The sequence below is a fragment of the Lissotriton vulgaris genome, chromosome 2_1 (genome assembly GCF_964263255.1).
Source record: "Lissotriton vulgaris chromosome 2_1, aLisVul1.2, whole genome shotgun sequence".
NCBI classification, from domain to species: Eukaryota; Metazoa; Chordata; class Amphibia; order Caudata; family Salamandridae; genus Lissotriton; species Lissotriton vulgaris.
The window spans coordinates 295,291,381-295,312,492 of record NC_141687.1 but is presented as its reverse complement, the minus strand read 5'-3'; the positions used below and the strand labels follow the sequence as shown (position 1 = coordinate 295,312,492).

General features: G+C 39.7%; 8 non-coding genes across 8 annotated transcripts; all 8 read right to left on the bottom strand.

Moving 5' to 3' along the window:
• Window positions 1-411: 411 nt before the first annotated feature.
• On the bottom strand, window positions 412-628 carry LOC147730117 (small nucleolar RNA U3). Its single transcript, XR_015309072.1, has one exon. It is a non-coding gene; the product is annotated as a small nucleolar RNA U3 (small nucleolar RNA).
• A 2,617-nt stretch (window positions 629-3,245) lies between these two features.
• Window positions 3,246-3,461, bottom strand: LOC147730116 (small nucleolar RNA U3). The gene has a single exon (XR_015309140.1). It is a non-coding gene; the product is annotated as a small nucleolar RNA U3 (small nucleolar RNA).
• A 2,617-nt stretch (window positions 3,462-6,078) lies between these two features.
• Window positions 6,079-6,294, bottom strand: LOC147730115 (small nucleolar RNA U3). Its single transcript, XR_015309151.1, has one exon. It is a non-coding gene; the product is annotated as a small nucleolar RNA U3 (small nucleolar RNA).
• Window positions 6,295-8,909: 2,615 nt separating this feature from the next.
• Window positions 8,910-9,125, bottom strand: LOC147730114 (small nucleolar RNA U3). The gene has a single exon (XR_015309157.1). It is a non-coding gene; the product is annotated as a small nucleolar RNA U3 (small nucleolar RNA).
• A 2,615-nt stretch (window positions 9,126-11,740) lies between these two features.
• Window positions 11,741-11,956, bottom strand: LOC147730113 (small nucleolar RNA U3). The gene has a single exon (XR_015309156.1). It is a non-coding gene; the product is annotated as a small nucleolar RNA U3 (small nucleolar RNA).
• Window positions 11,957-14,575: 2,619 nt separating this feature from the next.
• On the bottom strand, window positions 14,576-14,791 carry LOC147730112 (small nucleolar RNA U3). The gene has a single exon (XR_015309122.1). It is a non-coding gene; the product is annotated as a small nucleolar RNA U3 (small nucleolar RNA).
• A 2,631-nt stretch (window positions 14,792-17,422) lies between these two features.
• On the bottom strand, window positions 17,423-17,638 carry LOC147730111 (small nucleolar RNA U3). The gene has a single exon (XR_015308758.1). It is a non-coding gene; the product is annotated as a small nucleolar RNA U3 (small nucleolar RNA).
• Window positions 17,639-20,257: 2,619 nt separating this feature from the next.
• On the bottom strand, window positions 20,258-20,473 carry LOC147730110 (small nucleolar RNA U3). The gene has a single exon (XR_015308782.1). It is a non-coding gene; the product is annotated as a small nucleolar RNA U3 (small nucleolar RNA).
• Between the last annotated feature and the right edge of the window lie 639 nt (window positions 20,474-21,112).

The following is a 21,112-nucleotide window of genomic DNA, read 5'->3' as shown; positions in this document are numbered from 1 at the left end:
CCTGTGACCTCTTAGTCTAAAAGGCTTAACTAGCATTAGGAGGTTCCTTTAAACAGTCGAATTGAAAGAGTGTTAAATCGTTGAGTAGCAGTAGTTGCCTTGCAGCAACCTAGGCTCTACAAATAGCTCATACGCACAGTCCATTTAAAAAGTACTTTTCACTCCCCACGTTCTAAAAAACAAACCTTTTTTTTATAAATAACATACCAAAATACCAACTGACGGTGAGAAGTGCTTTTCAAAGATAAGCTCTTGCAAAAACCACAAGTCCAAAAAAGCTCAACAGCTTCTACTAAGTATTCATGAACTCAACAGCTAAATAAAAATAAACCAAAGTGCACACTATAAAAATAACAAACTAAGCAAGAAATTAAGAACGGGTAGTCTTCCTTACACCCTATAAAGTAGCTAACCACTCAGATTGTGTACTCTTTCTCCAATCCTTTTGAAAGGAATAAGAACGATCATCAATAGCAAACAGCAGCTACATAAATGCAACACTGTTCACTCACTTCACGCTCAGAAGAGAACACTTCAATTCTTCATCGTGGTTAGCGAAGACCAAACACTTTCAATCACATTTTCCTCAGTTAAAAACTATAGAAATGATCCCTGAAAGTATAGTCTTAATAAAACTGTTTATCGCTCACACAGACAGAAAGGGGGGAAACCCTCCTTACTTACAGTAAGACACGGTTCGGCATCATCAACTGAAATAAAAACATATAAATATACACATATCTGTTACTCCACGAAATAACATTCTACCGATACACACGCATATGCATTTATTTACATTAAAACATACTTAATAGATCCTGGTGACACTGCTTTAAAATTTGCATATTTTAAATCAGCAACCAATTAAATTCAACCTGACTCTTCCTGACCCAACGCTGTACCAGAGGGAAAGCTGGAAAATTCTTCAAAAAACTGTGGTTTCCACAATATCATAGAGATGATTTTTAATGGGAATATTTGGTCTAGATTAGGAACAGTCAATCAGCCAAAAGAGTGACACTGATCGCTAGCATATGTGAAGCGACCTGCTAAGCTTGCAAGTGTGGAAACAAAAGTTGTAGCATTACAGCTACCTTGACATTTTGAACAGTTGCCCCACAGATCAAATGTAGGTCAACATCTTTGATCGGTTACCCCAAAAAAACGAACTGTTCCCCAGTTCACATATAAGACTCTAAGCTGAGGATGGCCTTCGGCGATGGTCCAAACTTTGTGAAAACCTGCTTTCAGCAACTACAGGAGATAACGGAACCTATCGCTTTCAGTAGCGCCCTGAATTCCTGGTTATCTAGGAAAGCGTTCACATGAACAACAACTTGTCCTACCACCCAGCTTGAATTTATGCGGGTTTTTAAAGCTACTAGACGTTTAGCCTCTCGGAACTACAGAAGTATCCAAAATATAGTTTGTTTTTTTGTGCAAAATACTTTTTACACTGGGAAGTGAATACTTGCCGGAAACGTTTGGTACCTAATATTCATCAGAACCCGGAATTGAACTTTTCAGTGTACACTTCTGTCTTCCAGCATATCCTTAAATGAAGAAAGGAACAACTGTCAACAGTAGACAGTTGTTTAAAAAAAAAACTCTGCCTGTGACCTTCCTTTTTAGATCAGAACTTATCTGCAACACCTTCGGACCACTTACAATTTCTACTTCAATCTTGATTCTTCATAACATATCGCGAACAAAAAGTTTTATAACTCTATGCTAAGCTGTCCAAGGGTTACAGGAAGATATCACAACAACATTTTTTCTGTCACCTGGCTAAGCTCTCAGCAGATCAGTGATAGATAATTAAAACCTGCCGCTGCAGTCTTTGGTTAGAGAACTAAACTTTAATTCAGCATGATAGACTAAAGTTGAAGGCTAGGGACAAACAGAGGAAAGGGGACCGTTCCTGGTCGCCATTGCCTCTTGCGGCAGGCTAAAAGGCTATCACAGTAAGGTCTTAACTGTGTAAGTTTTACGTAAAAAGAGGCCATGGCTGGAAAACCAGTCGGGCAATGCCCCAGACTCTTGCATAACCAAGAAGAACAGTCTATGGGTATTCACCTGGCCTGTCACCACACCGTGAACTTCCACAATTTACGGTCTGGCGCCAGCCCACCTAGGTCTTTTCCTAGGCGTCGCAGCAGGGTGGAAATCCAAAATGGTGGCAGTCGGGGCTCGAACCATTAGAAGTTTCAAGGCACAGGGTTTATCCTACTATTTACAAACGGCTGATATTTCGATTCTCTACATGAGGGTCTAATCTTCCAGTGTTCGAATATAGCATAATGGAACGCTAAAGGGGGCTACAATGGTCCTTAAATACCCTCTGTTTGAGTTCTTGACTCAAGTTAAAGCTGAGCTTCTATATCGAGAGGATAGGGCATTTAATCAATGTGATACCCGAGGTAGAAAGTCTATTCTGATATCACAACATTCCAGTCTATGAATTAAGAATATTCTGAGTTAAAGCAGGAGAACCAAGAAAATGGTACTTGCTGGAGCAGGTGGCTCGTTTTGACCATTATTTTTTATTGTTGCAACTCCATTCTCCCCAATGGATCCTTCAAATTCCAAAGTTCGAATACATTAAGCCCTTGATGTAGTAGGGGCTGTACGGGGGCTAGTTGGGAGCTGCAAGTTTTTGTGCTGAGCACACCAGATTTCATAATGATAAGTAAACATACACAGTCCTTTACTTCTGCTTTGCACTCCACAAATTCCTGTGAAAACTTTAGCAAATACCAAAGGAGGAGTTTTTTATCCTCAGCAGTCTAAGATCCACCGCAGCCTTGTAAGTTGTATAACCTGTGACCAGGGTGTTACGCTTCCTCTTAGTCTAAAAAGCTTAACTAGCATTAGGAGGTTCCTTTAAACAGTCGAATTGAAAGAGTGTTAAATCGTTGAGTAGCAGTAGTTGCCTTGCAGCAGCCTAGGCTCTACAAATAGCTCATACGCACAGTCCATTTAAAAAGTACTCTTCACTCCCCACGTTCTAAAAAACAAACCTTTTTTTATAAATAACATACCAAAATACCAACTGACGGTGAGAAGTGCTTTTCAAAGATAAGCTCTTGCAAAAACCACAAGTCCAAAAAAGCTCAACAGCTTCTACTAAGTATTCATGAACTCAACAGCTAAATAAAAATAAACCAAAGTGCACACTATAAAAATAACAAACTAAGCAAGAAATTAAGAACGGGTAGACTTCCTTACACCCTATAAAGTAGCTAACCACTCAGATTGTGTACTCTTTCTCCAATCCTCTTGAAAGGAATAAGAACGATCATCAATAGCAAACAGCAGCTACATAAATGCAACACTGTTCACTCACTTCACGCTCAGAAGAGAACACTTCAATTCTTCATCGTGGTTAGCGAAGACCAAACACTTTCAATCACATTTCCTCAGTTAAAAACTATAGAAATGATCCCTGAAAATATAGTCTTAATAAAACTGTTTATCGCTCACACAGACAGAAAGGGGGGAAACCCTCCTTACTTACAGTAAGACACGGTTCGGCATCATCAACTGAAATAAAAACATATAAATATAAACATATCTGTTACTCCACGAAATAACATTCTACCGATACACACGCATATGCATTTATTTACATTAAAACATACTTAATAGATCCTGGTGACACTGCTTTAAAATTTGCATATTTTAAATCAGCAACCAATTAAATTCAACCTGACTCTTCCTGACCCAACGCTGTACCAGAGGGAAAGCTGGAAAATTCTTCAAAAAACTGTGGTTTCCACAATATCATAGAGATGATTTTTAATGGGAATATTTGGTCTAGATTAGGAACAGTCAATCAGCCAAAAGAGTGACACTGATCGCTAGCATATGTGAAGCGACCTGCTAAGCTTGCAAGTGTGGAAACAAAAGTTGTAGCATTACAGCTACCTTGACATTTTGAACAGTTGCCCCACAGATCAAATGTAGGTCAACATCTTTGATCGGTTACCCCAAAAAAACGAACTGTTCCCCAGTTCACATATAAGACTCTAAGCTGAGGATGGCCTTCGGCGATGGTCCAAACTTTGTGAAAACCTGCTTTCAGCAACTACAGGAGATAACGGAACCTATCGCTTTCAGTAGCGCCCTGAATTCCTGGTTATCTAGGAAAGCGTTCACATGAACAACAACTTGTCCTACCACCCAGCTTGAATTTATGCGGGTTTTTAAAGCTACTAGACGTTTAGCCTCTCGGAACTACAGAAGTATCCAAAATATAGTTTATGTTTTTTTGTGCAAAATACTTTTTACACTGGGAAGTGAATACTTGCCGGAAACGTTTGGTACCTAATATTCATCAGAACCCGGAATTGAACTTTTCAGTGTACACTTCTGTCTTCCAGCATATCCTTAAATGAAGAAAGGAACAGCTGTCAACAGTAGACAGTTGTTTAAAAAAAAAACTCTGCCTGTGACCTTCCTTTTTAGATCAGAACTTATCTGCAACACCTTCGGACCACTTACAATTTCTACTTCAATCTTGATTCTTCATAACATATCGCGAACAAAAAGTTTTATAACTCTATGCTAAGCTGTCCAAGGGTTACAGGAAGATATCACAACAGCATTTTTTCTGTCACCTGGCTAAGCTCTCAGCAGATCAGTGATAGATAATTAAAACCTGCCGCTGCAGTCTTTAGTTTGAGAACTAAACTTTAATTCAGCATGATAGACTAAAGTTGAAGGCTAGGGACAAACAGAGGAAAGGGGACCGTTCCTGGTCGCCATTGCCTCTTGCGGCAGGCTAAAAGGCTATCACAGTAAGGTCTTAACTGTGTAAGTTTTACGTAAAAAGAGGCCATGGCTGGAAAACCAGTCGGGCAATGCCCCAGACTCTTGCATAACCAAGAAGAACAGTCTATGGGTATTCACCTGGCCTGTCACCACACCGTGAACTTCCACAATTTACGGTCTGGCGCCAGCCCACCTAGGTCTTTTCCTAGGCGTCGCAGCACGGTGGAAATCCAAAATGGTGGCAGTCGGGGCTCGAACCATTAGAAGTTTCAAGGCACAGGGTTTATCCTACTATTTACAAACGGCTGATATTTCGATTCTCTACATGAGGGTCTAATCTTCCAGTGTTCGAATATAGCATAATGGAACGCTAAAGGGGGCTACAATGGTCCTTAAATACCCTCTGTTTAAGTTCTTGACTCAAGTTAAAGCTGAGCTTCTATATCGACAGGATAGGGCATTTAATCAATGTGATACCCGAGGTAGAAAGTCTATTCTGATATCACAACATTACAGTCTATGAATTAAGAATATTCTGAGTTAAAGCAGGAGAACCAAGAAAATGGTACTTGCTGGAGCAGGTGGCTCGTTTTGACCATTATTTTTTATTGTTGCAACTCCATTCTCCCCAATGGATCCTTCAAATTCCAAAGTTCGAATACATTAAGCCCTTGATGTAGTAGGGGCTGTTAGGGGGCTAGTTGGGAGCTGCAAGTTTTTGTGCTGAGCACACTAGATTTCATAATGATAAGTAAACATACACAGTCCTTTACTTCTGCTTTGCACTCCACAAATTCCTGTGAAAACTTTAGCAAATACCAAAGGAGGAGTTTTTTATCCTCAGCAGTCTAAGATCCACCGCAGCCTTGTAAGTTGTATAACCTGTGGCCAGGGTGATACGCTTCCTCTTAGTCTAAAAGGCTTAACTAGCATTAGGAGGTTTCTTTAAACAGTCGAATTGAAAGAGTGTTAAATCGTTGAGTAGCAGTAGTTGCCTTGCAGCAGCCTAGGCTCTACAAATAGCTCATACGCACAGTCCGTTTAAAAAGTACTCTTCACTCCCCACTTTCTAAAAAACAAACCTTTTTTTATAAATAACATACCAAAATACCAACTGACGGTGAGAAGTGCTTTTCAAAGATAAGCTCTTGCAAAAACCACAAGTCCAAAAAAGCTCAACAGCTTCTACTAAGTATTCATGAACTCAACAGCTAATTAAATAAACCAAAGTGCACACTATAAAAATAACAAACTAAGCAAGAAATTAAGAACGGATAGACTTCCTTACACCCTATAAAGTAGCTAACCACTCAGATTGTGTACTCTTTCTCCAATCCTCTTGAAAGGAATAAGAAAGATCATCAATAGCAAACAGCAGCTACATAAATGCAACACTGTTCACTCACTTCACGCTCAGAAGAGAACACTTCAATTCTTCATCGTGGTTAGCGAAGACAAAACACTTTCAATCACATTTCCTCAGTTAAAAACTATAGAAATGATCCCTGAAAGTATAGTCTTAATAAAACTGTTTATCGCTCACACAGACAGAAAGGGGGGAAACCCTCCTTACTTACAGTAAGACACGGTTCGGCATCATCAACTGAAATAAAAACATATAAATATACACATATCTGTTACTCCACGAAATAACATTCTACCGATACACACGCATATGCATTTATTTACATTAAAACATACTTAATAGATCCTGGTGACACTGCTTTAAAATTTGCATATTTTAAATCAGCAACCAATTAAATTCAACCTGACTCTTCCTGACCCAACGCTGTACCAGAGGGAAAGCTGGAAAATTCTTCAAAAAACTGTGGTTTCCACAATATCATAGAGATGATTTTTAATGAGAATATTTGGTCTAGATTAGGAACAGTCAATCAGCCAAAAGAGTGACACTGATCGCTAGCATATGTGAAGCGTTCTGCTAAGCTTGCAAGTGTGGAAACAAAAGTTGTAGCATTACAGCTACCTTGACATTTTGAACAGTTGCCCCACAGATCAAATGTAGGTCAACATCTTTGATCGGTTACCCCAAAAAAACGAACTGTTCCCCAGTTCACATATAAGACTCTAAGCTGAGGATGGCCTTCGGCGATGGTCCAAACTTTGTGAAAACCTGCTTTCAGCAACTACAGGAGATAACGGAACCTATCGCTTTCAGTAGCGCCCTGAATTCCTGGTTACCTAGGAAAGCGTTCACATGAAAAACAACTTGTCCTACCACCCAGCTTGAATTTATGCGGGTTTTTAAAGCTACTAGACGTTTAGCCTCTCGGAACTACAGAAGTATCCAAAATATAGTTTTTTTTTTGTGCAAAATACTTTTTACACTGGGAAGTGAATACTTGCCGGAAACGTTTGGTACCTAATATTCATCAGAACCCGGAATTGAACTTTTCAGTGTACACTTCTGTCTTCCAGCATATCCTTAAATGAAGAAAGGAACAGCTGTCAACAGTAGACAGTTGTTTAAAAAAAAAACTCTGCCTGTGACCTTCCTTTTTAGATCAGAACTTATCTGCAACACCTTCGGACCACTTACAATTTCTACTTCAATCTTGATTCTTCATAACATATCGCGAACAAAAAGTTTTATAACTCTATGCTAAGCTGTCCAAGGGTTACAGGAAGATATCACAACAACATTTTTTCTGTCACCTGGCTAAGCTCTCAGCAGATCAGTGATAGATAATTAAAACCTGCCGCTGCAGTCTTTGGTTAGAGAACTAAACTTTAATTCAGCATGATAGACTAAAGTTGAAGGCTAGGGACAAACAGAGGAAAGGGGACCGTTCCTGGTCGCCATTGCCTCTTGCGGCAGGCTAAAAGGCTATCACAGTAAGGTCTTAACTGTGTACGTTTTACGTAAAAAGAGGCCATGGCTGGAAAACCAGTCGGGCAATGCCCCAGACTCTTGCATAACCAAGAAGAACAGTCTATGGGTATTCACCTGGCCTGTCACCACACCGTGAACTTCCACAATTTACGGTCTGGCGCCAGCCCACCTAGGTCTTTTCCTAGGCGTCGCAGCAGGGTGGAAATCCAAAATGGTGGCAATCGGGGCTCGAACCATTAGAAGTTTCAAGGCACAGGTTTATCCTACTATTTACAAACGGCTGATATTTCGATTCTCTACATGAGGGTCTAATCTTCCAGTGTTCGAATATAGCATAATGGAACACTAAAGGGGGCTACAATGGTCCTTAAATACCCTCTGTTTGAGTTCTTGACTCAAGTTAAAGCTGAGCTTCTATATCGACAGGATAGGGCATTTAATCAATGTGATACCCGAGGTAGAAAGTCTATTCTGATATCACAACATTACAGTCTATGAATTAAGAATATTCTGAGTTAAAGCAGGAGAACCAAGAAAATGGTACTTGCTGGAGCAGGTGGCTCGTTTTGACCATTATTTTTTATTGTTGCAACTCCATTCTCCCCAATGGATCCTTCAAATTCCAAAGTTCGAATACATTAAGCCCTTGATGTAGTAGGGGCTGTTAGGGGGCTAGTTGGGAGCTGCAAGTTTTTGTGCTGAGCACACTAGATTTCATAATGATAAGTAAACATACACAGTCCTTTACTTCTGCTTTGCACTCCACAAATTCCTGTGAAAACTTTAGCAAATACCAAAGGAGGAGTTTTTTATCCTCAGCAGTCTAAGATCCACCGCAGCCTTGTAAGTTGTATAACCTGTGGCCAGGGTGATACGCTTCCTCTTAGTCTAAAAGGCTTAACTAGCATTAGGAGGTTTCTTTAAACAGTCGAATTGAAAGAGTGTTAAATCGTTGAGTAGCAGTAGTTGCCTTGCAGCAGCCTAGGCTCTACAAATAGCTCATACGCACAGTCCGTTTAAAAAGTACTCTTCACTCCCCACTTTCTAAAAAACAAACCTTTTTTTATAAATAACATACCAAAATACCAACTGACGGTGAGAAGTGCTTTTCAAAGATAAGCTCTTGCAAAAACCACAAGTCCAAAAAAGCTCAACAGCTTCTACTAAGTATTCATGAACTCAACAGCTAAATAAAAATAAACCAAAGTGCACACTATAAAAATAACAAACTAAGCAAGAAATTAAGAACGGATAGACTTCCTTACACCCTATAAAGTAGCTAACCACTCAGATTGTGTACTCTTTCTCCAATCCTCTTGAAAGGAATAAGAAAGATCATCAATAGCAAACAGCAGCTACATAAATGCAACACTGTTCACTCACTTCACGCTCAGAAGAGAACACTTCAATTCTTCATCGTGGTTAGCGAAGACCAAACACTTTCAATCACATTTCCTCAGTTAAAAACTATAGAAATGATCCCTGAAAGTATAGTCTTAATAAAACTGTTTATCGCTCACACAGACAGAAAGGGGGGAAACCCTCCTTACTTACAGTAAGACACGGTTCGGCATCATCAACTGAAATAAAAACATATAAATATACACATATCTGTTACTCCACGAAATAACATTCTACCGATACACACGCATATGCATTTATTTACATTAAAACATACTTAATAGATCCTGGTGACACTGCTTTAAAATTTGCATATTTTAAATCAGCAACCAATTAAATTCAACCTGACTCTTCCTGACCCAACGCTGTACCAGAGGGAAAGCTGGAAAATTCTTCAAAAAACTGTGGTTTCCACAATATCATAGAGATGATTTTTAATGAGAATATTTGGTCTAGATTAGGAACAGTCAATCAGCCAAAAGAGTGACACTGATCGCTAGCATATGTGAAGCGTTCTGCTAAGCTTGCAAGTGTGGAAACAAAAGTTGTAGCATTACAGCTACCTTGACATTTTGAACAGTTGCCCCACAGATCAAATGTAGGTCAACATCTTTGATCGGTTACCCCAAAAAAACGAACTGTTCCCCAGTTCACATATAAGACTCTAAGCTGAGGATGGCCTTCGGCGATGGTCCAAACTTTGTGAAAACCTGCTTTCAGCAACTACAGGAGATAACGGAACCTATCGCTTTCAGTAGCGCCCTGAATTCCTGGTTACCTAGGAAAGCGTTCACATGAAAAACAACTTGTCCTACCACCCAGCTTGAATTTATGCGGGTTTTTAAAGCTACTAGACGTTTAGCCTCTCGGAACTACAGAAGTATCCAAAATATAGTTTTTTTTTTGTGCAAAATACTTTTTACACTGGGAAGTGAATACTTGCCGGAAACGTTTGGTACCTAATATTCATCAGAACCCGGAATTGAACTTTTCAGTGTACACTTCTGTCTTCCAGCATATCCTTAAATGAAGAAAGGAACAACTGTCAACAGTAGACAGTTGTTTAAAAAAAAAACTCTGCCTGTGACCTTCCTTTTTAGATCAGAACTTATCTGCAACACCTTCGGACCACTTACAATTTCTACTTCAATCTTGATTCTTCATAACATATCGCGAACAAAAAGTTTTATAACTCTATGCTAAGCTGTCCAAGGGTTACAGGAAGATATCACAACAACATTTTTTCTGTCACCTGGCTAAGCTCTCAGCAGATCAGTGATAGATAATTAAAACCTGCCGCTGCAGTCTTTGGTTAGAGAACTAAACTTTAATTCAGCATGATAGACTAAAGTTGAAGGCTAGGGACAAACAGAGGAAAGGGGACCGTTCCTGGTCGCCATTGCCTCTTGCGGCAGGCTAAAAGGCTATCACAGTAAGGTCTTAACTGTGTACGTTTTACGTAAAAAGAGGCCATGGCTGGAAAACCAGTCGGGCAATGCCCCAGACTCTTGCATAACCAAGAAGAACAGTCTATGGGTATTCACCTGGCCTGTCACCACACCGTGAACTTCCACAATTTACGGTCTGGCGCCAGCCCACCTAGGTCTTTTCCTAGGCGTCGCAGCAGGGTGGAAATCCAAAATGGTGGCAGTCGGGGCTCGAACCATTAGAAGTTTCAAGGCACAGGTTTATCCTACTATTTACAAACGGCTGATATTTCGATTCTCTACATGAGGGTCTAATCTTCCAGTGTTCGAATATAGCATAATGGAACGCTAAAGGGGGCTACAATGGTCCTTAAATACCCTCTGTTTGAGTTCTTGACTCAAGTTAAAGCTGAGCTTCTATATCGACAGGATAGGGCATTTAATCAATGTGATACCCGAGGTAGAAAGTCTATTCTGATATCACAACATTACAGTCTATGAATTAAGAATATTCTGAGTTAAAGCAGGAGAACCAAGAAAATGGTACTTGCTGGAGCAGGTGGCTCGTTTTGACCATTATTTTTTATTGTTGCAACTCCATTCTCCCCAATGGATCCTTCAAATTCCAAAGTTCGAATACATTAAGCCCTTGATGTAGTAGGGGCTGTTAGGGGGCTAGTTGGGAGCTGCAAGTTTTTGTGCTGAGCACACTAGATTTCATAATGATAAGTAAACATACACAGTCCTTTACTTCTGCTTTGCACTCCACAAATTCCTGTGAAAACTTTAGCAAATACCAAAGGAGGAGTTTTTTATCCTCAGCAGTCTAAGATCCACCGCAGCCTTGTAAGTTGTATAACCTGTGGCCAGGGTGATACGCTTCCTCTTAGTCTAAAAGGCTTAACTAGCATTAGGAGGTTTCTTTAAACAGTCGAATTGAAAGAGTGTCAAGTCGTTGAGTAGCAGTAGTTGCCTTGCAGCAGCCTAGGCTCTACAAATAGCTCATACGCACAGTCCGTTTAAAAAGTACTCTTCACTCCCCACTTTCTAAAAAACAAACCTTTTTTTATAAATAACATACCAAAATACCAACTGACGGTGAGAAGTGCTTTTCAAAGATAAGCTCTTGCAAAAACCACAAGTCCAAAAAAGCTCAACAGCTTCTACTAAGTATTCATGAACTCAACAGCTAAATAAAAATAAACCAAAGTGCACACTATAAAAATAACAAACTAAGCAAGAAATTAAGAACGGATAGACTTCCTTACACCCTATAAAGTAGCTAACCACTCAGATTGTGTACTCTTTCTCCAATCCTCTTGAAAGGAATAAGAAAGATCATCAATAGCAAACAGCAGCTACATAAATGCAACACTGTTCACTCACTTCACGCTCAGAAGAGAACACTTCAATTCTTCATCGTGGTTAGCGAAGACCAAACACTTTCAATCACATTTCCTCAGTTAAAAACTATAGAAATGATCCCTGAAAGTATAGTCTTAATAAAACTGTTTATCGCTCACACAGACAGAAAGGGGGGAAACCCTCCTTACTTACAGTAAGACACGGTTCGGCATCATCAACTGAAATAAAAACATATAAATATACACATATCTGTTACTCCACGAAATAACATTCTACCGATACACACGCATATGCATTTATTTACATTAAAACATACTTAATAGATCCTGGTGACACTGCTATAAAATTTGCATATTTTAAATCAGCAACCAATTAAATTCAACCTGACTCTTCCTGACCCAACGCTGTACCAGAGGGAAAGCTGGAAAATTCTTAAAAAAACTGTGGTTTCCACAATATCATAGAGATGATTTTTAATGGGAATATTTGGTCTAGATTAGGAACAGTCAATCAGCCAAAAGAGTGACACTGATCGCTAGCATATGTGAAGCGACCTGCTAAGCTTGCAAGTGTGGAAACAAAAGTTGTAGCATTACAGCTACCTTGACATTTTGAACAGTTGCCCCACAGATCAAATGTAGGTCAACATCTTTGATCGGTTACCCCAAAAAAACGAACTGTTCCCCAGTTCACATATAAGACTCTAAGCTGAGGATGGCCTTCGGCGATGGTCCAAACTTTGTGAAAACCTGCTTTCAGCAACTACAGGAGATAACGGAACCTATCGCTTTCAGTAGCGCCCTGAATTCCTGGTTATCTAGGAAAGCGTTCACATGAACAACAACTTGTCCTACCACCCAGCTTGAATTTATGCGGGTTTTTAAAGCTACTAGACGTTTAGCCTCTCGGAACTACAGAAGTATCCAAAATATAGTTTATGTTTTTTTGTGCAAAATACTTTTTACACTGGGAAGTGAATACTTGCCGGAAACGTTTGGTACCTAATATTCATCAGAACCCGGAATTGAACTTTTCAGTGTACACTTCTGTCTTCCAGCATATCCTTAAATGAAGAAAGGAACAGCTGTCAACAGTAGACAGTTGTTTAAAAAAAAAACTCTGCCTGTGACCTTCCTTTTTAGATCAGAACTTATCTGCAACACCTTCGGACCACTTACAATTTCTACTTCAATCTTGATTCTTCATAACATATCGCGAACAAAAAGTTTTATAACTCTATGCTAAGCTGTCCAAGGGTTACAGGAAGATATCACAACAGCATTTTTTCTGTCACCTGGCTAAGCTCTCAGCAGATCAGTGATAGATAATTAAAACCTGCCGCTGCAGTCTTTAGTTAGAGAACTAAACTTTAATTCAACATGATAGACTAAAGTTGAAGGCTAGGGACAAACAGAGGAAAGGGGACCGTTCCTGGTCGCCATTGCCTCTTGCGGCAGGCTAAAAGGATATCACAGTAAGGTCTTAACTGTGTAAGTTTTACGTAAAAAGAGGCCATGGCTGGAAAACCAGTCGGGCAATGCCCCAGACTCTTGCATAACCAAGAAGAACAGTCTATGGGTATTCACCTGGCCTGTCACCACACCGTGAACTTCCACAATTTACGGTCTGGCGCCAGCCCACCTAGGTCTTTTCCTAGGCGTCGCAGCACGGTGGAAATCCAAAATGGTGGCAGTCGGGGCTCGAACCATTAGAAGTTTCAAGGCACAGGGTTTATCCTACTATTTACAAACGGCTGATATTTCGATTCTCTACATGAGGGTCTAATCTTCCAGTGTTCGAATATAGCATAATGGAACGCTAAAGGGGGCTACAATGGTCCTTAAATACCCTCTGTTTGAGTTCTTGACTCAAGTTAAAGCTGAGCTTCTATATCGAGAGGATAGGGCATTTAATCAATGTGATACCCGAGGTAGAAAGTCTATTCTGATATCACAACATTCCAGTCTATGAATTAAGAATATTCTGAGTTAAAGCAGGAGAACCAAGAAAATGGTACTTGCTGGAGCAGGTGGCTCGTTTTGACCATTATTTTTTATTGTTGCAACTCCATTCTCCCCAATGGATCCTTCAAATTCCAAAGTTCGAATACATTAAGCCCTTGATGTAGTAGGGGCTGTACGGGGGCTAGTTGGGAGCTGCAAGTTTTTGTGCTGAGCACACTAGATTTCATAATGATAAGTAAACATACACAGTCCTTTACTTCTGCTTTGCACTCCACAAATTCCTGTGAAAACTTTAGCAAATACCAAAGGAGGAGTTTTTTATCCTCAGCAGTCTAAGATCCACCGCAGCCTTGTAAGTTGTATAACCTGTGGCCAGGGTGATACGCTTCCTCTTAGTCTAAAAGGCTTAACTAGCATTAGGAGGTTTCTTTAAACAGTCGAATTGAAAGAGTGTTAAATCGTTGAGTAGCAGTAGTTGCCTTGCAGCAGCCTAGGCTCTACAAATAGCTCATACGCACAGTCCGTTTAAAAAGTACTCTTCACTCCCCACTTTCTAAAAGACAAACCTTTTTTTATAAATAACATACCAAAATACCAACTGACGGTGAGAAGTGCTTTTCAAAGATAAGCTCTTGCAAAAACAACAAGTCCAAAAAAGCTCAACAGCTTCTACTAAGTATTCATGAACTCAACAGCTAAATAAAATTAAACCAAAGTGCACACTATAAAAATAACAAACTAAGCAAGAAATTAAGAACGGATAGACTTCCTTACACCCTATAAAGTAGCTAACCACTCAGATTGTGTACTCTTTCTCCAATCCTCTTGAAAGGAATAAGAACGATCATCAATAGCAAACAGCAGTTACATAAATGCAACACTGTTCACTCACTTCAAGCTCAGAAGAGAACACTTCAATTCTTCATCGTGGTTAGCGAAGACCAAACACTTTCAATCACATTTCCTCAGTTAAAAACTATAGAAATGATCCCTGAAAGTATAGTCTTAAAGTATAGTCTTAATAAAACTGTTTATCGCTCACACAGACAGAAAGGGGGGAAACCCTCCTTACTTACAGTAAGACACGGTTCGGCATCATCAACTGAAATAAAAACATATAAATATACACATATCTGTTACTCCACGAAATAACATTCTACCGATACACACGCATATGCATTTATTTACATTAAAACATACTTAATAGATCCTGGTGACACTGCTTTAAAATTTGCATATTTTAAATCAGCAACCAATTAAATTCAACCTGACTCTTCCTGACCCAACGCTGTACCAGAGGGAAAGCTGGAAAATTCTTCAAAAAACTGTGGTTTCCACAATATCATAGAGATGATTTTTAATGGGAATATTTGGTCTAGATTAGGAACAGTCAATCAGCCAAAAGAGTGACACTGATCGCTAGCATATGTGAAGCGACCTGCTAAGCTTGCAAGTGTGGAAACAAAAGTTGTAGCATTACAGCTACCTTGACATTTTGAACAGTTGCCCCACAGATCAAATGTAGGTCAACATCTTTGATCGGTTACCCCAAAAAAACGAACTGTTCCCCAGTTCACATATAAGACTCTAAGCTGAGGATGGCCTTCGGCGATGGTCCAAACTTTGTGAAAACCTGCTTTCAGCAACTACAGGAGATAACGGAACCTATCGCTTTCAGTAGCGCCCTGAATTCCTGGTTATCTAGGAAAGCGTTCACATGAACAACAACTTGTCCTACCACCCAGCTTGAATTTATGCGGGTTTTTAAAGCTACTAGACGTTTAGCCTCTCGGAACTACAGAAGTATCCAAAATATAGTTTGTTTTTTTGTGCAAAATACTTTTTACACTGGGAAGTGAATACTTGCCGGAAACGTTTGGTACCTAATATTCATCAGAACCCGGAATTGAACTTTTCAGTGTACACTTCTGTCTTCCAGCATATCCTTAAATGAAGAAAGGAACAACTGTCAACAGTAGACAGTTGTTTAAAAAAAAAAACTCTGCCTGTGACCTTCCTTTTTAGATCAGAACTTATCTGCAACACCTTCGGACCACTTACAATTTCTACTTCAATCTTGATTCTTCATAACATATCGCGAACAAAAAGTTTTATAACTCTATGCTAAGCTGTCCAAGGGTTACAGGAAGATATCACAACAACATTTTTTCTGTCACCTGGCTAAGCTCTCAGCAGATCAGTGATAGATAATTAAAACCTGCCGCTGCAGTCTTTGGTTAGAGAACTAAACTTTAATTCAGCATGATAGACTAAAGTTGAAGGCTAGGGACAAACAGAGGAAAGGGGACCGTTCCTGGTCGCCATTGCCTCTTGCGGCAGGCTAAAAGGCTATCACAGTAAGGTCTTAACTGTGTAAGTTTTACGTAAAAAGAGGCCATGGCTGGAAAACCAGTCGGGCAATGCCCCAGACTCTTGCATAACCAAGAAGAACAGTCTATGGGTATTCACCTGGCCTGTCACCACACCGTGAACTTCCACAATTTACGGTCTGGCGCCAGCCCACCTAGGTCTTTTCCTAGGCGTCGCAGCAGGGTGGAAATCCAAAATGGTGGCAGTCGGGGCTCGAACCATTAGAAGTTTCAAGGCACAGGGTTTATCCTACTATTTACAAACGGCTGATATTTCGATTCTCTACATGAGGGTCTAATCTTCCAGTGTTCGAATATAGCATAATGGAACGCTAAAGGGGGCTACAATGGTCCTTAAATACCCTCTGTTTGAGTTCTTGACTCAAGTTAAAGCTGAGCTTCTATATCGAGAGGATAGGGCATTTAATCAATGTGATACCCGAGGTAGAAAGTCTATTCTGATATCACAACATTCCAGTCTATGAATTAAGAATATTCTGAGTTAAAGCAGGAGAACCAAGAAAATGGTACTTGCTGGAGCAGGTGGCTCGTTTTGACCATTATTTTTTATTGTTGCAACTCCATTCTCCCCAATGGATCCTTCAAATTCCAAAGTTCGAATACATTAAGCCCTTGATGTAGTAGGGGCTGTACGGGGGCTAGTTGGGAGCTGCAAGTTTTTGTGCTGAGCACACCAGATTTCATAATGATAAGTAAACATACACAGTCCTTTACTTCTGCTTTGCACTCCACAAATTCCTGTGAAAACTTTAGCAAATACCAAAGGAGGAGTTTTTTATCCTCAGCAGTCTAAGATCCACCGCAGCCTTGTAAGTTGTATAACCTGTGACCAGGGTGTTACGCTTCCTCTTAGTCTAAAAAGCTTAACTAGCATTAGGAGGTTCCTTTAAACAGTCGAATTGAAAGAGTGTTAAATTGTTGAGTAGCAGTAGTTGCCTTGCAGCAGCCTAGGCTCTACAAATAGCTCATACGCACAGTCCATTTAAAAAGTACTCTTCACTCCCCACGTTCTAAAAAACAAACCTTTTTTTATAAATAACATACCAAAATACCAACTGACGGTGAGAAGTGCTTTTCAAAGATAAGCTCTTGCAAAAACCACAAGTCCAAAAAAGCTCAACAGCTTCTACTAAGTATTCATGAACTCAACAGCTAAATAAAAATAAACCAAAGTGCACACTATAAAAATAACAAACTAAGCAAGAAATTAAGAACGGGTAGACTTCCTTACACCCTATAAAGTAGCTAACCACTCAGATTGTGTACTCTTTCTCCAATCCTCTTGAAAGGAATAAGAACGATCATCAATAGCAAACAGCAGCTACATAAATGCAACACTGTTCACTCACTTCACGCTCAGAAGAGAACACTTCAATTCTTCATCGTGGTTAGCAAAGACCAAACACTTTCAATCACATTTCCTCAGTTAAAAACTATAGAAATGATCCCTGAAAATATAGTCTTAATAAAACTGTTTATCGCTCACACAGACAGAAAGGGGGGAAACCCTCCTTACTTACAGTAAGACACGGTTCGGCATCATCAACTGAAATAAAAACATATAAATATAAACATATCTGTTACTCCACGAAATAACATTCTACCGATACACACGCATATGCATTTATTTACATTAAAACATACTTAATAGATCCTGGTGACACTGCTTTAAAATTTGCATATTTTAAATCAGCAACCAATTAAATTCAACCTGACTCTTCCTGACCCAACGCTGTACCAGAGGGAAAGCTGGAAAATTCTTCAAAAAACTGTGGTTTCCACAATATCATAGAGATGATTTTTAATGGGAATATTTGGTCTAGATTAGGAACAGTCAATCAGCCAAAAGAGTGACACTGATCGCTAGCATATGTGAAGCGACCTGCTAAGCTTGCAAGTGTGGAAACAAAAGTTGTAGCATTACAGCTACCTTGACATTTTGAACAGTTGCCCCACAGATCAAATGTAGGTCAACATCTTTGATCGGTTACCCCAAAAAAACGAACTGTTCCCCAGTTCACATATAAGACTCTAAGCTGAGGATGGCCTTCGGCGATGGTCCAAACTTTGTGAAAACCTGCTTTCAGCAACTACAGGAGATAACGGAACCTATCGCTTTCAGTAGCGCCCTGAATTCCTGGTTATCTAGGAAAGCGTTCACATGAACAACAACTTGTCCTACCACCCAGCTTGAATTTATGCGGGTTTTTAAAGCTACTAGACGTTTAGCCTCTCGGAACTACAGAAGTATCCAAAATATAGTTTATGTTTTTTTGTGCAAAATACTTTTTACACTGGGAAGTGAATACTTGCCGGAAACGTTTGGTACCTAATATTCATCAGAACCCGGAATTGAACTTTTCAGTGTAAACTTCTGTCTTCCAGCATATCCTTAAATGAAGAAAGGAACAGCTGTCAACAGTAGACAGTTGTTTAAAAAAAAAACTCTGCCTGTGACCTTCCTTTTTAGATCAGAACTTATCTGCAACACCTTCGGACCACTTACAATTTCTACTTCAATCTTGATTCTTCATAACATATCGCGAACAAAAAGTTTTATAACTCTATGCTAAGCTGTCCAAGGGTTACAGGAAGATATCACAACAGCATTTTTTCTGTCACCTGGCTAAGCTCTCAGCAGATCAGTGATAGATAATTAAAACCTGCCGCTGCAGTCTTTAGTTAGAGAACTAAACTTTAATTCAGCATGATAGACTAAAGTTGAAGGCTAGGGACAAACAGAGGAAAGGGGACCGTTCCTGGTCGCCATTGCCTCTTGCGGCAGGCTAAAAGGCTATCACAGTAAGGTCTTAACTGTGTAAGTTTTACGTAAAAAGAGGCCATGGCTGGAAAACCAGTCGGGCAATGCCCCAGACTCTTGCATAACCAAGAAGAACAGTCTATGGGTATTCACCTGGCCTGTCACCACACCGTGAACTTCCACAATTTACGGTCTGGCGCCAGCCCACCTAGGTCTTTTCCTAGGCGTCGCAGCACGGTGGAAATCCAAAATGGTGGCAGTCGGGGCTCGAACCATTAGAAGTTTCAAGGCACAGGGTTTATCCTACTATTTACAAACGGCTGATATTTCGATTCTCTACATGAGGGTCTAATCTTCCAGTGTTCGAATATAGCATAATGGAACGCTAAAGGGGGCTACAATGGTCCTTAAATACCCTCTGTTTGAGTTCTTGACTCAAGTTAAAGCTGAGCTTCTATATCGACAGGATAGGGCATTTAATCAATGTGATACCCGAGGTAGAAAGTCTATTCTGATATCACAACATTACAGTCTATGAATTAAGAATATTCTGAGTTAAAGCAGGAGAACCAAGAAAATGGTACTTGCTGGAGCAGGTGGCTCGTTTTGACCATTATTTTTTATTGTTGCAACTCCATTCTCCCCAATGGATCCTTCAAATTCCAAAGTTCGAATACATTAAGCCCTTGATGTAGTAGGGGCTGTTAGGGGGCTAGTTGGGAGCTGCAAGTTTTTGTGCTGAGCACACTAGATTTCATAATGATAAGTAAACATACACAGTCCTTTACTTCTGCTTTGCACTCCACAAATTCCTGTGAAAACTTTAGCAAATACCAAAGGAGGAGTTTTTTATCCTCAGCAGTCTAAGATCCACCGCAGCCTTGTAAGTTGTATAACCTGTGGCCAGGGTGATACGCTTCCTCTTAGTCTAAAAGGCTTAACTAGCATTAGGAGGTTTCTTTAAACAGTCGAATTGAAAGAGTGTTAAATCGTTGAGTAGCAGTAGTTGCCTTGCAGCAGCCTAGGCTCTACAAATAGCTCATACGCACAGTCCGTTTAAAAAGTACTCTTCACTCCCCACTTTCTAAAAAACAAACCTTTTTTTATAAATAACATACCAAAATACCAACTGACGGTGAGAAGTGCTTTTCAAAGATAAGCTCTTGCAAAAACCACAAGTCCAAAAAAGCTCAACAGCTTCTACTAAGTATTCATGAACTCAACAGCTAAATAAAAATAAACCAAAGTGCACACTATAAAAATAACAAACTAAGCAAGAAATTAAGAACGGATAGACTTCCTTACACCCTATAAAGTAGCTAACAACTCAGATTGTGTACTCTTTCTCCAATCCTCTTGAAAGGAATAAGAAAGATCATCAATAGCAAACAGCAGCTACATAAATGCAACACTGTTCACTCACTTCACGCTCAGAAGAGAACACTTCAATTCTTCATCGTGGTTAGCGAAGACCAAACACTTTCAATCACATTTCCTCAGTTAAAAACTATAGAAATGATCCCTGAAAGTATAGTCTTAATAAAACTGTTTATCGCTCACACAGACAGAAAGGGGGGAAACCCTCCTTACTTACAGTAAGACACGGTTCGGCATCATCAACTGAAATAAAAACATATAAATATACACATATCTGTTACTCCACGAAATAACATTCTACCGATACACACGCATATGCATTTATTTACATTAAAACATACTTAATAGATCCTGGTGACACTGCTTTAAAATTTGCATATTTTAAATCAGCAACCAATTAAATTCAACCTGACTCTTCCTGACCCAACGCTGTACCAGAGGGAAAGCTGGAAAATTCTTCAAAAAACTGTGGTTTCCACAATATCATAGAGATGATTTTTAATGAGAATATTTGGTCTAGATTAGGAACAGTCAATCAGCCAAAAGAGTGACACTGATCGCTAGCATATGTGAAGCGTTCTGCTAAGCTTGCAAGTGTGGAAACAAAAGTTGTAGCATTACAGCTACCTTGACATTTTGAACAGTTGCCCCACAGATCAAATGTAGGTCAGCATCTTTGATCGGTTACCCCAAAAAAACGAACTGTTCCCCAGTTCACATATAAGACTCTAAGCTGAGGATGGCCTTCGGCGATGGTCCAAACTTTGTGAAAACCTGCTTTCAGCAACTACAGGAGATAA